Genomic DNA, 15,000 nt, shown 5'->3' with positions numbered 1-15,000 from the left:
CCATATGTTGAGAGGGATTCTTTGGGGTTTGAATAATTCACCTCTGGAAACATGGGTGGTTCTTTCAACATCCTTAAACAATCCTTATTCAGGGACCTTTTGAGCGGGATGGGCTACTCAACCTGAAGAAAATTCTAACTGGGCCCCACCTGCAAGGTCATGTGCTGTTTATCTTGATATGAGATCACCATGTCGTGCACATATGGTTGTGATGCATGTGCCTGGTGTACCTTTATCAGACGGGTAGTCATGATGGGTATATTGGGCTTCGTATATTTTACCCCAGTGTCACTTTGATGGCATGCACTGCTCTCTCACTCAATAATAATAATAATAATAATAATAATAAGTAACATTATATATACAGAGAGAGGGGATAGAGAGAGAGAGAGAGAGATACATTCATGCCTATATACATATATACATTCATAGATACATACGTACATATATATTTATGGATACTTAGACATATAGATAAGTTTCGGCCAGTAATGAACTTGGATATGGCTAACTTAATAGCAAATCTTTGAAAAGATATTAAATGATGCTTCACTTTAGTCATTGTTTGAGCACCATGTACTTTCGAATAAAACCTGATTGCAAAGATATACGCGTGTGTAAGTGGTTTATCTGGAACCGTTTAAATGTAATGAAACAATTTTCTTCCTTATGTTTTTGGATAGAGTAGATTAGTTAGTTGAAAAGCCTCTGTTGTTAGTGCGAGTAATGAAAAATATACTCCATCCAGCGATTGATAAATATAATTTAATATACACAGGGTATATGTATGTTTGTATGTATGTATGTGTGTGTATGTATGTGTATATATACATTTCTCTCTTCTATATATATATATATATATATGTATGTATGAATATTTGCACACACACTCACATGCACACACACATACACACACACAAGCAAGCCCATACAAAACAAGATGAAAAAAATAATACTGGCATACCAAACATAGAGTAAAATAATCTATAATACATTAAAAGTGAAGTTCGATCATGCTTGCTTGCAATGTTACACAGCCAAAGATGCGCAATAATGAGAAAATACTTTGAAAGGAAAGTGCCCCTCAAATGTGAATGCGAATGGAATAAAAAAAAGTTGTATACACTCACACGCTCGCGCGTGTGCGCATCTGTAAGTATGTGAGTTTGAAAATATATACATCATGGTTCGTATTTCTTTATTCTACAAAACTTAACTGTAAGATCTTACGTGTGTTTTACTAACATTTACTGTTTCAGAAACTATTTGAATTTCGTGGAGCGAGACAGTATTTCACTTTGTCCTTTCTTAACTAGACCCATGTTTGTTCTTAAATAGATCCGTGTGCATATTATAAGTGACCAATAAAACATTTATAACTAGGGTTCTAGAATTTTTAAGTTTTGCAGCTGATCATTGAAAAAGTTTATGTCAGCGATATCCGCTCAGTAACAGATCTATTCTACAAAAAAAGTGCCTTATTTCTTATCTCAGAAAAGTAACAGGTCTGTGGTGTCTGCATCAGATAACTGGGGTTTTTTTCGCGATGTTTCACCACTATTTATTTTATTTGTAAAAATGTTGATACATTCTGCTTGGAGTATTTTTGTTTGGCAGTCAAAACAATCCCTATGACGGATCGTGGTATAAGTGCTTTTGGCAATAATGTCATGTCCCATGGGAGAATTTTATAATAGTGTTTTGTTTTAACCATAAGTCAACATTAATCAAGTAATCCTATGATGGAAGGTAGTTTAATCGTAACGGTCCTGTTTGTTTGCTTTAGAAATGGGATCCAAAAATCACATTATCGAATATGTCTTTTGATAAGAAAATAACTTAAAATTGAGAAAGATTTGACTGGTATTACTTGCCACTTAAAACGTCCCTGATTGGATTACGGTACTTTCGTGTGCAACTATGTTGTGTTCGATGTCGTCATTACTGCTATGGTATACTCGTCATTTTTTCTCACAACTTGGTAGTTTGGAAACAAGCATTTTCGTTTGTTTATTAGTTGTTTATTAGTTTATTAGTTATTCTTACACAGCGAAGGCATATCCTCGAATGTAGTGTATCTATCGCATATTTAAAAGAGGCTATTCGTCTTGACAATATTATTCTCTAGTTTATTACGCTGTCATCTGAATGATATATACGCATGTTTTACTGTCTACTGATATCATATTTGTCTCTTCCATGGATTTTTACAAGTTGGTCGTCATATTCCCTTTAGGTCATATGAAAGTTGATGCATTCTCTAAATATCTAGCCAATATATCATGAACAACTTTCAAGATGTTGTTGCTATGACTGTCTTATATACAAACCATGCGCTCGTTTTCCCCTAGCGGGATTTAAAGCTATTTGTATTGATCTTAATATTCTGTGTATCCACCAACATCTGAATTAAATTCTGTCAATGTTACTGCTGGTGCGAAAAGTTACTATCTTCCGCATCCTGATACCTAAGTTACAGCTCATATCAAGCGTCTAGTGTAGTATTCTAAATATGAACATTAGTGCTGGTAAGGGTGGTGTGCTAGCAGAATCTTTAGAAGAACTGGCGAAATGTTTGGCGAAGTTTCGTTTGTCGCTACGTTCTGATTTCAAATCCTACTGAGATTGATCTTGCCTTCCACCCTTTCAGGGTCTATAAAATAGGCATCATTTGAACACTGGAGTCAATGTAATGGACTTATCTACTTTCCAAAATTGCTAGCCTTGAATCAAAATCTGAAATCACCATAGTGCTAGTACTGCAAAGACATTATGGGATATGGCCTTATTAAATGTGAGCAGGTCAGGCCTTTTTATCCCCCGAAATACACGGAAGGTATTCCTTTGTCAATCAAGTTTTAGATACAACATCGCCACATGTAATGTTATCCTCAATTGCAAGATAGTTACATTTACGTCGTTGGAGACTAGGGAGGTAAGCAGGCCATTCGAATCCGTGAAAGATGCAAACAATTTGAAACAGACCTCACTGAAATATTTGAAGCAAACTTCACTATTCGTATCCACAAATCATGAAATAAAATAACAACTATGGTACAAATTAAGAGAAAAACCTACAAACGTGATATTATCAGTGAGGGATCAACTGAAAGTGGGCCATAAGTTAAAGTTCTGAGTGTTTTGACTTTGAATTTTGTGAGGATTTTTATTGAAATAATTATTTGGAGGTGAGCGATCGAAACAATTCACATGAAAATTTTCAAATTAAGACAACACCCGATCATTGACGAATAAATTAATGGATCAATTGCTGCAACATCGCGAGAGACATTACAAATTCTATGAAAAAATGCCAGTAGATAACACACCGAGATATAACAAATAGCATTTAAGTGCGGGCTACAAACTCCAAGGAAAAACTTTTGAATTAGAGGAAAGGACTAGACTGTACAACTATCAAACATAAATTAGCATTCAACACACGAAATTCACAATAACAAGTATTGGTATTTTGTCCAATGATTTTTCCCCATACGCTAAATACTGACGACGCCGAAGGACAGTTAAATCTGGCCATAATATTCTCCGAGGTCATAGGTGTATATTATCGTCAGGATTAATATTCGTAATTTGCAAGTCAATTGAAGAAAGGTGTTTGACTTCACAACGAATATTCATATGACCACGGTGAGTTTTATGACCAGATTTATCTGTCCATTGGCGTCGTTAGTATTCAGCTGATGGAAAAAAATATTGAAGGACATACCAATACTACATGTTACGAATTTCGTGTATTGAATGCAAATTTATGGTTGATATCTCTACAGTTTAGTCATTTCCTCCAATTCTAAAGTTTTGTCTTGCCGCTTGTAGTCCGTACTTAAATGCTATTTTTGTTATATTTCCAGATTTAACTCTCCCTTGGCGTCGTCAGTATTTAGCATATGGAAAAAGAAAACACAAATACCAATACTACTTGCTGTGAATTTCGTATGTTGAATGCTAATTTATGGTTGATAGTTGCACAGTTTAGTCCTTTCTATTAATTCAAAAGTTTTTCTTAGCGTTTGCAACCCGCACTTAAATGCTATTTTTGTTTATATCTCGTTGGGTCAACTGTTGGAATTTTTCATAGAATTTGAAATGCCTATCGCGATGTTGCAACAACTGATCCATGAATTTATTAGTCGGGTGTTGTCGGGTGTTGTCTTAGTTTGAAAATGTTCATTTTGTTTATTGATTCGATTGCTCCAAATAATTATCGCAATAAAAATCAGTATTAAATTCAAGGTCAACACGCTTAGAACACTTTAACTTTTGATCTCTATCCATTGTTAATATCACGTTTGTAGGTGTTTCTTTTGTGGAGGCACATGGCCGAGTGGTTAGAGTAGCAGACTCGCGGTCGAGGGATCGCGGGTTCGAATCTCAGACCGTGCAATGTGTGTGTTTATGAGCGAAAACACCTAAGCTCCACGCGGCTCTGGCAGAAGGTAATGGCGAACTTCTGCTGACTCTTTCGCCACAACTATCTCTCATTCTGTCCTCTTGCAGCTCAACTGCGACAGACCGGCGTCCCGTCCAGGTGGGGAACCTATACGCCAAGGGAACCGGGAAACTGGTCCTTCTGAGCCAGGCGTGGCTCTAGAAGGAACAAACAGCAACAGGGTTTTCTCTTAATTTGTGCCATAGTCGATATTTTATTTCGAGATTTCTTGATACGAATAGTGAAGTTCTCTTCAAATATTTCGGTGAGCCCTGTTTCAAATTGTTTTTATCTTTCACGTTCATAAGCAGCAATTATGTTCCCGAGTAACTGAGTATTAATAACTCTCATTATTATTATTATTATCATATCTGTATTTTCTCCCTTTTGGCGGTTGGCCTTTTTCATTGCAATTTTCTCTTCGGCGGAATCTTTAAGATCATTGTATATGATGGGTTTTATTGATTTTCTTACATACAGTTAATTATTTCTCCACTATTAATGTCTTTGGGACATTTCGCATCTGATAGCTTTTCACTTTCTTCAGGTTACCCATCGCGAAATCCTCCAAAATCAAACGGAATATTTTACCGCTAAGTGTGGTAGTTCAGTTCAAATTTCTCTCACCCCAGGCTTATGTAATAACCAACCACGTGTTGTATACCTCTTTAATATTCTTTTCTACAATTTATCGACCCCGAAAGGATGAATGGCAAAGTCGACCTCGGCGGAATTTGAACTCAGAACGCAAAGACACACGAAATAACATATTTCTTTACTACCCACAAGGGGCTAAACACAGAGAGGGCAAACAAGGATAGACAAACGGATTAAGTCGTTATACCGACCCCAGTGCGTAACTGGTACTTATTTAATCGACCCCGAAAGGATGAAAGGCAAAGCCGACCTCGGCGGAATTTGAACTCAGAACGTAGCGGCAGATGAAATACCGCTAAGCATTTCGCCCGGTGTGCCAAGGATTCTGCCAGCTCGCCGCCTTACACCTCTTTAATATTGTCGCTTTATAACGCGCCGAGGTGGCAGAATTGTTACCAGGCCGGGAAAAATGACTAGCGGCATTTCATCCGTCCTAGCGTTGTTACTGTGGGCAACTGTACTTTTTATCTTTTTGGTGTCGATAAAATAAGTAACATTTGAGCGCTTGGGTCGATGTAATCCACTTATATTCTTCCCTGAATTTGCTGGCCTTGTATCAAAATTCCTAATAAATATTGTCAATTTGGTTCTGCAACGTTGGTTTATAAGCTAGCTCATCTTTCTATCAATTCAAACAAGCGCGATCAGTTATTTCTGTTAAATTCGGAGTGGTTTACAAATTAGAGAAAAATATTGATTTTATGAAAGAGCGAATAGCACTTTATGCCGACGTAATTGATATGTGTGTAAGTATGTATATATGTATAAATCTATAAATAAATATATGTAAGCGTTTATGCATAGATATAGGTACGTATTTACGTAAACATGAGAGCATGAATATATGTGCACATGCTGACAACCATAAATGAATTAATGGACGTATGTGCTTATGCATATGGGCACAGGCGTGGCTGTGTGGTTAGAAGCTTGCTTCCTAAACACTTAATTCCGGGTTTAGTCGAATTGACTGACTCCTTCGGCAAGTTACTTGTATTATAGCCTCGGACGCCCACTAGAACACTTTGAATGGATTTGGTAGACAGAAACCAAAAGAAGTCCGTCGTGTATGTATGTATATATATATATATATATATATGTATATGATGATAATAATAATAATAATAATAATAATAATAATAATAATAATAATAATAATAATAATAATAATAATAATATTAATAAGGGCAACTACATGTAGTTGGCAACTATACATAAAGACAACCATGTATAAGCACACACACAGATATATATATATATTATCTATATACTCTGAATAATTATTATAAGAAAATTTATATACTCTGTATTAACTTATACCTAAAAGGTTTAATATGTTAGCTACCTGGTACAATCCTATATAGATTTTATCGTTCACTAGCAGTATCGCCCGGCGTTGCTCAGGTTTGTAAGGGAAATAACTATAAAGCATTTTTAGAGAGTTATAGCCAAAAAATAGAAAAAAAATGATGGTAAATTTTTTTCAGAGTTAAAAAAGGTGGAGTTGCGTCCCCTAGACGGTCTATGGTTTGGGTTTCTGATTCTCGACCCCATGTCGAATTTATCGATTTTTTTCAGAACTGGGGGAACTTTTCAAAATTTTCGCTGCGTTAGTTTTGAATTATGACATTGGGCTATGTGTGTGTCAAGTTTCATCAGAATCGGTTGAAAGCCGTGGTCAGAGTGAGGGTACGAGAAAACAGACACACAGAAAACGCACAGACAAACTGCCGTTTATATAGAGAGAGATGATGATGATATAATAATAATAATAATAATAATAATAATAATAATAATAATAATAATAATAACAATAATAATAATAACTTATATTACATATATATATATATATTTAGAATAATAAGGTAGTTAGAATTTTAGATGGTTATATATATACGGATTATTGTTTACATTTTATTTACACTGTAAATAAGATGGAAAGAAAAGAATATGTACAAACATCCAACATTCTGACTACCTTGTTATTCTTAATATGCAATATGACCAATGCGGCGAGATGGCAGAAACGTTAGCACGCCGGGTGAAATGCTTTCCGGTATTTCACGTTCTGCGATCAAATTCCGCCGAGGTCGACGGTGCTTTTCATCCTTTTGAGGTCCACAAATTAAGTACCAGCAGCGTACTGGGTCGATGTAATCGACTCGCCCCCTCCCCCAAAATTTCGGGCTTTGTGCCTAGAGTAGAAAAGATTATTATTTTTATTAAGGCGGCGAGCTAGCAGAAACGTTAGCACGGCGGACGAAATGCTTAGCGGTATTTCGTCTGCCGCTACGTTCTGAGTTCAAATTCCGCCGAGGTCGACTTTGCCTTTCATCCTTTCGGGGTAGATTAAATAAGTACCAGTTACGCACTGGGGTCGATATAATCGATTCAATCTGTTTGTCTGTCCTTGTTTGTCCTCTCTGTGTTTGGCCCCTTGTGGGTAGTAAAGAAATAGGTATTTCGTCTGTCTTTACGTACTGAGTTCAAATTCCGGCGAGGTCGACTTTGCTTTTCATCCTGTCAGAGTCGATAAAAAAAGTACCAATTGTGTACTGGTGTCGACCAAATCGACTGTCCCTCCCCCCCAAAAAAAATTTCGGGTCTTGTGCCTAGAGAAGAAAAGAATAGAAAAGAATATACAATATCTGTACATCACTTCAAACTATGTCTCTCTCTCTCTCTCAAACTCTCTCTCTCTCCCTACATATATATATAATCCGTTCTGTCTGTGTGTGTGTGTGTGTCTTCAAGGGTCTCGAGCATCCTCCATCCGATTGCGCTCAAATTTGATATGTAGATACCGACGGCATCAGGGCGTGTATAAGTCTTAAAAAAATTTCAAAAATCGATTCCAGGTGAGAATGCGATCGATAAAGACGTGGAAACGTGCATTTGTACGCACAAGTACATCAGCCGTTGCGATCGATAATACGCGTGAGCGAGAAAAAATGCACGTTGATTTCCTACATGTTTTATCGGATAAACTTATTATTTTCCCAGGTACGTTCTCATAAATTCATCATGCTTTTCCATCTAGATTTACCTCCAGCTAACCCATTTGCATACATCGCTTTTCTTCCTTCAACCTGTATATAACTGAGACTTCCATTTTTTTGTTATTTTTGTACTGCTTAAAGGCGCGTTTCTTTCCTGCCAAGCTTACTGTTTAAACCATGTTTTTGTTCTCCCTGTTCTCCCAGTCAACAGCCTTCTCATTACTGGTACTTTAAACTCTTCGGTTGCATATTTGTGTGAATAAAATCGTTTTTTTTTTAATAGAAAAAATGTCTATCTTTATTTCTTCTTTTGCTGGTGTCCCAAATTTAGGTTAAATCAGTGTTTTTCAAAGGGGAGGCCTATGGGACGGACGTTCAAGTTGTTTCGAGAAAATTTGGTATAAATGTTTGACAACTCAGCACCGTCCATATATATATGTATGTATATATATGTGTGTGTCTGTGTGTGTGTGTCTCCGTGCGTTAGTGTCAGGTGACAATACATTTTGAGCCTAAAAAGTGGGCCACATGCTTGAGTGAACTTGTTTAGTTATAATCAAGATAGTCGGCAGCTCCATAAAGAAAACTCAAGACTAATTCGACAACAAAATAATCCAACGCGAACAATCGAAGTTTTCCCTCCGACTGAACTAAACTTCCCGCAAATCCGACGACATCCAAAAGGGATTCAAAATATCAACTTGAAAAATAATTACAGAAAGAAACAAATACAGTCCAGGACAAAAAATATCCAAAATCGATGCCAAAGACCACAAGTTAACAGGGAAAATGTCCTCGGATATATAAGTAGTAAGAAACGGAATCCTTTGAAAAACCATTTCTTAGATCTAATCGACAGCGTTCTCGACACCAGATGGAAGAAACCGCAGATAATTAACCTATCGAAAAATACTGCCTCAGTACAAGAAATTAGTATTGTATCAAAAGGCCTAACACCGCAGCACCCTAACACCAATGAAATACAGAACGACATTTCACAGTTCTGTAGGAAACTATGCCTAACAGAGAAATGGCAGGATAAAGAAATCAGGGACGATTCGATTGTAAGAAATAAGTGCAATTACAAGTCTACGAAAGGTAAGAATAAAGCTTTAGATACATTTTGTGATTTTATTTCTATCTTTCTTTATAAAGAACTCCTACACCGTAAGATCAAACCCAATACAGCTCGAATGGGATGAGATATTATACATGAACTGAAAACCAATAACGTCATTATGATTAAGGAAGAAGATTAGGCAGGTGCAATAGTTATTGTGGATATAGAACACTACAAATGGGATGTCCTATCTATGTTACAAGATGTGACTCACTACGAAAAGGTAAGTAATTACCGAAAACCAAAGACAATGACTAAACTGAACACACACATTCACATACATCAAAAAGGTTTGACAAAGAAAGAATGTAACTACCTGACCCATTTTGATTGCAAGACCAGCTACTTCTACGGTCTCCCCAAAATCTATGAGAATCAAACTAGTAAGAATACATGTAAAGAACCAACTTCAAGTTGCGTAAATATACAATATCCCACCGACCTTAAAGTTAGACCAGTCGTGGAAGGCCCGAACTGTGAAACACAGACTGAACAACTTTTTAGATGTAGTACTAAAGCCTATTTTAAAATACATACAAAGTCTTGTCTGGGATGATCTGGACCTGTTAAATCACCTCCCCAAATCCATAAACAATGTACCACAATCTCCCATCAATATGGACTAGAGGCAATAAATTTCTAGCCTGAGATATTCCCTCGTGAAATTCCGGAGAGAACTGAAAAGAATTTCATCACTGAAGGATTAAAGTTTATCCTCGAAAACTAACATCTTTGACTCGATGACAATATTTACAAACAAATATCTGGGACTGCGATGGAAACAGAATTTGCTGCGACGTACGCCAATCTCGTCATGGCATCTATGGAGGTGCAGATATATGAACAATCTAAATTAATATATGGCTTGTAATTCTACAAATATCAACTAGAAAACTAGAAACGTAACTTAGATGACTGCCTAATCATATGGACGCACACATTTGGACAACTTATAGATTTCAAAGCTCTAATCAACAGCATAAACAATAATATTAACTTTACCATGGAATACAGTAAAACTCATCTATCATTCCTGGATATACTAATCTTCAAAAGAAATAAAATTACTGAAACAGATATCCACTACAAACAGATTCTAAACAATACTTACTATTCTCCTCATGCCATCCCAAACACAGGAAGAATAATATCCCCTTCAATCTAGCAAGAAGAATCTGCACAATTGTTTCAAATCCTGAACCTCGTAATAAAAGACTACAGAAACTAAAACAAGTGCTACTTAAGGGGCAATATTCATTAAAACTAATAGACAAACCAATAGAATATGTCAAACCAATAACTATCAAAGAACTACGAAAAGCGAAAAACGCTCCAGATACATCAAATGAGCTATCCTTTATTACAAAACACAAGACAAGAAAAACTGAAGCTTACAATATTATCCACCTGAACAGAACATCCCACTACTAAAACAAGACCCAAGTATGAAACAAACATTTGAAATGCACAAAAAAATCAGAAGTAAAAAACAAAGTCCTTCAAAACATTCCTCACGAGTGTTAAATTACCTCCCACATTTCCTACACCAACAGGCAAAAAGTGTGACAGCCCCATTTGCGGGACCTGCGTCAACCTTATTGAAGACGCACCAGACCAATTCAAGTCAAGACGGAGTTTTACCGTAAAAAATCGCTTTACGTGTCCTTCAAGGAGTTTAATATACGCTATCAAATGTCAAGGATGTACTGAAGATTACTTAGGTCAAAGCTTAGTCTAAGAAATAGACTAACCATTCACTAACAAAATATACAAGACCCCCGTACTAGACAGATCCCACTGAGTGGTCACATAGACATATGTACAAAAAATTAAGTCTTCCAAATCCCAGGTCCTCCCACTCTACATATGTTCAGCGGATACTACAGATGAAGCACGGATAAACAAAGAAAATACTTTCATACAAAAGTACAAACCAAGACTTAGCAAACTTTAACAGAATACATGCACAAATAACTATACACAAAATTCATTCTGCCAATTATCATGAGGAAGCTAAATTTTAACCATTGGACAACTCTTCCACCAGATTCAATTTAGTCTGTTTTGATTATAACTAAACATATTCAATCAACCGTGTGGACCATCTTTTCAGGCACAAAATATATTGCCACGTGACACTAACGCACGGACGTAGCAGGAAACTTAAAAAAAGGTTATAAACTTAATTATGAGTTCATTCCCTACAAACACTTGACAGAAAACATTCAGAGCATTGATTGTTTAGAATTGTTCAGTCAACCGTGTCAGCCTTAACTTAAGACGCCAAACATTGTCACTTGATACTAACACAAGGACGAGGTAGCGAGGAACCTACAAAAATTTCAATGACCAGTCATGTGACAATCCTGTACCAATCAAATCCTATTCAAAATATATTCTAATTTGAGCCATGGACATCCTTTAAACACATGGCAATCTTCAAGACAGATACGACATATGCCACGCCTTCCTATTTGAACCTTTTGAAAATCAGTGTAAACTGTGAAACCAGTTAAGGCTTCAAATATTTTAATAAAAAATATTTTAACTATTCTTAGTGCATTTTCAACTTCTATTCTTCCTATACTTCTATGCGTGTGTAATAAAATATCTTTGTTTTATACATACATGCATATATATATATATATATATAATATATATATATATATATATATTATATATATATATATATATAAGTTCATCAAAATTTAGATTCAGATGAAAATTGGTACTTAAGTCAAGGCACAAGAATTTGGTATGGTTTTGATTGATTGATTCTAGTTTCAGCTCATGAGCTGTGGCCATGCTGGGGCACCGCCATTTGGTGTTGCTACTTGGTTTTACTTCACGAAAGCTTTTTAGCAACTCCCATTTGGTGCATGAGAGAGTTCGATGCAGCTGCCCTCATCTGCACCTCCTGCCGTGAAGTTCGTTCATCTGGGACACCTGACAGGAAGAGATCCAGTTTCATGTTAAAGACATCTGCATCCACTCCATGCAGGTCTCTCAGGTTCTTCGGGAGGATATTGAAGAGCTGTGGGCCTCTGAAGCCCAGGCCCTCACAGTATCTTGTCCTACATCTTGATGGCAAATTTGGAGTCAGGCACCACGCAGTAGTGCCTAGTTCTGGCATTTGTGTAAATCTCAATGCCAAAGTTTGGGACACGTCCCTCCAGGATCTTCCAGATGTATATTATGGCATATCTTTCCTGCCTACGCTCCAAGGAATATAGTTTTAATCTCTTGAGTCTTTCCCAGTAGCTTACATTCTGCATAGAGGCTATCTTCTTCGTGTAGCTACGCTGGATCGCCTCGAGCTCTGTGATCAACTTGACACTGGATGGTGACCATAACTGAGAGCAATAGTGAAAGTGGCTTAGGACAAGTGTCCTCCAGAGGACCATCATGGTTTCTCGTTCTCTTGTTCTAAAGGTGTATTATCTATATAAATCAAATGGGGTGATTATAATCAAAATAAGCAACAAGGATATCCAAGGTAGTGTAGTAAAATCGTTTCATGCTACTTCATCTAATTAAATATTGTTTAATTAAATTAAGTAGCATGAAACGATTGTACTACACTACCTTGGATGTCCTTGTTGCTTATTATATATATATATATATATATATATAATCACAAATAAGCAACAAGAATGACTCCAGTGATTTGGTACAATTGTTTCGTACTACAACATTTTATTAAAATGTTGTAGTACGAAAATTTAATAAAATGTTTTAGTACGAAACAATTGTACCAAATCACCGGAGTCATTCTTGTTGCTTATTTTTGATTATAATCATCCCGCAAATTTTTATGGGTAACACCATTCAAAATTCTGGTGCATCTAAATTAAGTACCATATTCATTTGAATCTAAATTGTTGCTGATCTTATATATATATGTATGTATGTATATAGGTATCTATGTAAATATATACGATTTATATAATATATATCAGTAGTTACGTATTGATACGAGCTTGTGTATATGCTCACTCATGTGTATGATAGTTTATGCTGAGAGATGTGCGTGTGGATGTGCGTTACGTTAAGTACTTTTCATATGAAATGTGTACAATACACTCTAAGACTTCTGTAATAAACTGTGAACCGTTGAGAATCCTATGTCAGTTTTATAATTGACAATGATAAATTCGTTGTAATATGCTGCGCTGCATTTGATCTAATCCGTATTATTTCCAGCGGTCAATGAAAGTTATTTAGTTATATATTTAGGTATTCTGCCAACACATTATTCATTGTTAAGGAGATCTGTATCTATTGACACGAGAAATCTGGTATATCATTTATGAAACTTGCGAATCATGTGTGGCCTACAGAATTCATTCAATACTATTATTTATCTGGTCTACATATTAGTCGTCGTACTTAGAACTTTCCAGCGTTTACTTGCTTCATGGTGCCAATCAGGTGGAAGGAAATATGATTCAGATATTTGCGTGCACTCTTGCCCTCAGTACGAAATATCTCCTGCATTCTGTCATTGTGTATCTAAGACAATGTATATATACATACACGTATACATACACATATAGATACATACATATGTATATATAAATTTATATATATATATATATATATATATATATATGTATGTATATATATGTATATGTATGTATACATATATATATATATTATATATATATATATATATATATATATATATATATATATATATATATATATATATATATATATATATATTGAGAGAGAGTAGTGGTACAATGCACCAATGTATTCTGGAAATAGCAGTCGACAAATTTATGACGCTATTTTGCAATATTTTAATTTTTCATCGAAAACGTTTTCACTGTTCTCGGTCCTGTTAACGGCTAGGCGTTCAGGCGAGCATACTGACACTGATATAGCAACATTTGAAATGTTCTCCAGGTTAATCTGGCTGAAGAAGACTAATCAAATTTGCGATAACAAACGAATTTCAAGAGTCCGAGAACTTGGTACTAGATTATCTGATTCTGGGTTGTCCATTTACCAAATGTTCTTCCAAGAGGTTAGACGAAATTTCTTTCTGTTCGCTGCCCTTACACGACTTTGCCAATGTATACACTTTGAAGTTTTACAATAGCGCCATACATTTTTTCGACTGCTTTTTCCAGTAAACATAGGTGCCTTATTGCACCACTACTCTATGTTTATACTTCTACTTTTATGGTGTTTTATTTGAGTGGAAAGTAATACATTTGTATTGCAATGTATATATATATATTTTTTTTCTAGTTTCAGCTCAGAGCTGCGGCCATGCTGATGCACCGCCGTTTTGTGCTACACTGTTATTACGACGAACCTCGTCTAATATGTGGCACTTGGTGAAGAATGGAGTTTGATACAGCTACTCTCATTTGCACCTCTTGCCGTGAAGTAGGTTCATCTGGGACTCTTGACAGGAAGATGTCCAGCTTTGATTTAAAAACCGCTACATCTACTTTGTGCAAGTTCCTCAGACTCTTTGGAAGAATATTAAAAAGCTGTGGGCCCTTGAAACTCAGGCTGTTGCAGAAGCTGGTCCTGAAGCGTGATGGCATTACTGGGATCTTTGGCACTATGCAGTGTCGTCCCGTTCTAGCATTGGTGTAGCTTACAATGCCAAAATTTGGCACAGTTCCTTCCAGGATCTTCCAGACATATATTACTGCATACCTCTCCCGTCTTCTCTCCATATATATTCCTGTCCAGTCATTTCAAAATGTAACCATATATGAATCGTTGGCGAATTTCTTTCTCCCTCTTCCCTTCTA

General features: G+C 36.1%; 1 protein-coding gene across 5 annotated transcripts in view; it reads left to right on the top strand.

The window, feature by feature from the left end:
* The window catches only part of LOC115213422 (FMRFamide receptor-like), a 252,318-nt gene that overhangs the window by 193,980 nt on the left and 43,338 nt on the right, over window positions 1-15,000 (top strand). Inside the window, exon 1 of one of the 5 annotated variants that reach the window (XM_036503638.1) lies at window positions 13,983-13,995. The exons of the other annotated variants lie outside the window; for them this stretch is intronic. The gene's annotated coding sequence lies outside the window, so the exon portion shown is untranslated. Of the gene's footprint in view, window positions 1-13,982; window positions 13,996-15,000 lie in introns of those variants that run through there. 5 annotated transcript variants of the gene reach the window in all.

Source organism: Octopus sinensis, linkage group LG6, assembly GCF_006345805.1.
Source record: "Octopus sinensis linkage group LG6, ASM634580v1, whole genome shotgun sequence".
Lineage (NCBI taxonomy): Eukaryota > Metazoa > Mollusca > Cephalopoda > Octopoda > Octopodidae > Octopus > Octopus sinensis.
The sequence above is the reverse complement of the archived record's forward strand: the minus strand, read 5'-3'. Positions and strand labels throughout refer to the sequence as shown.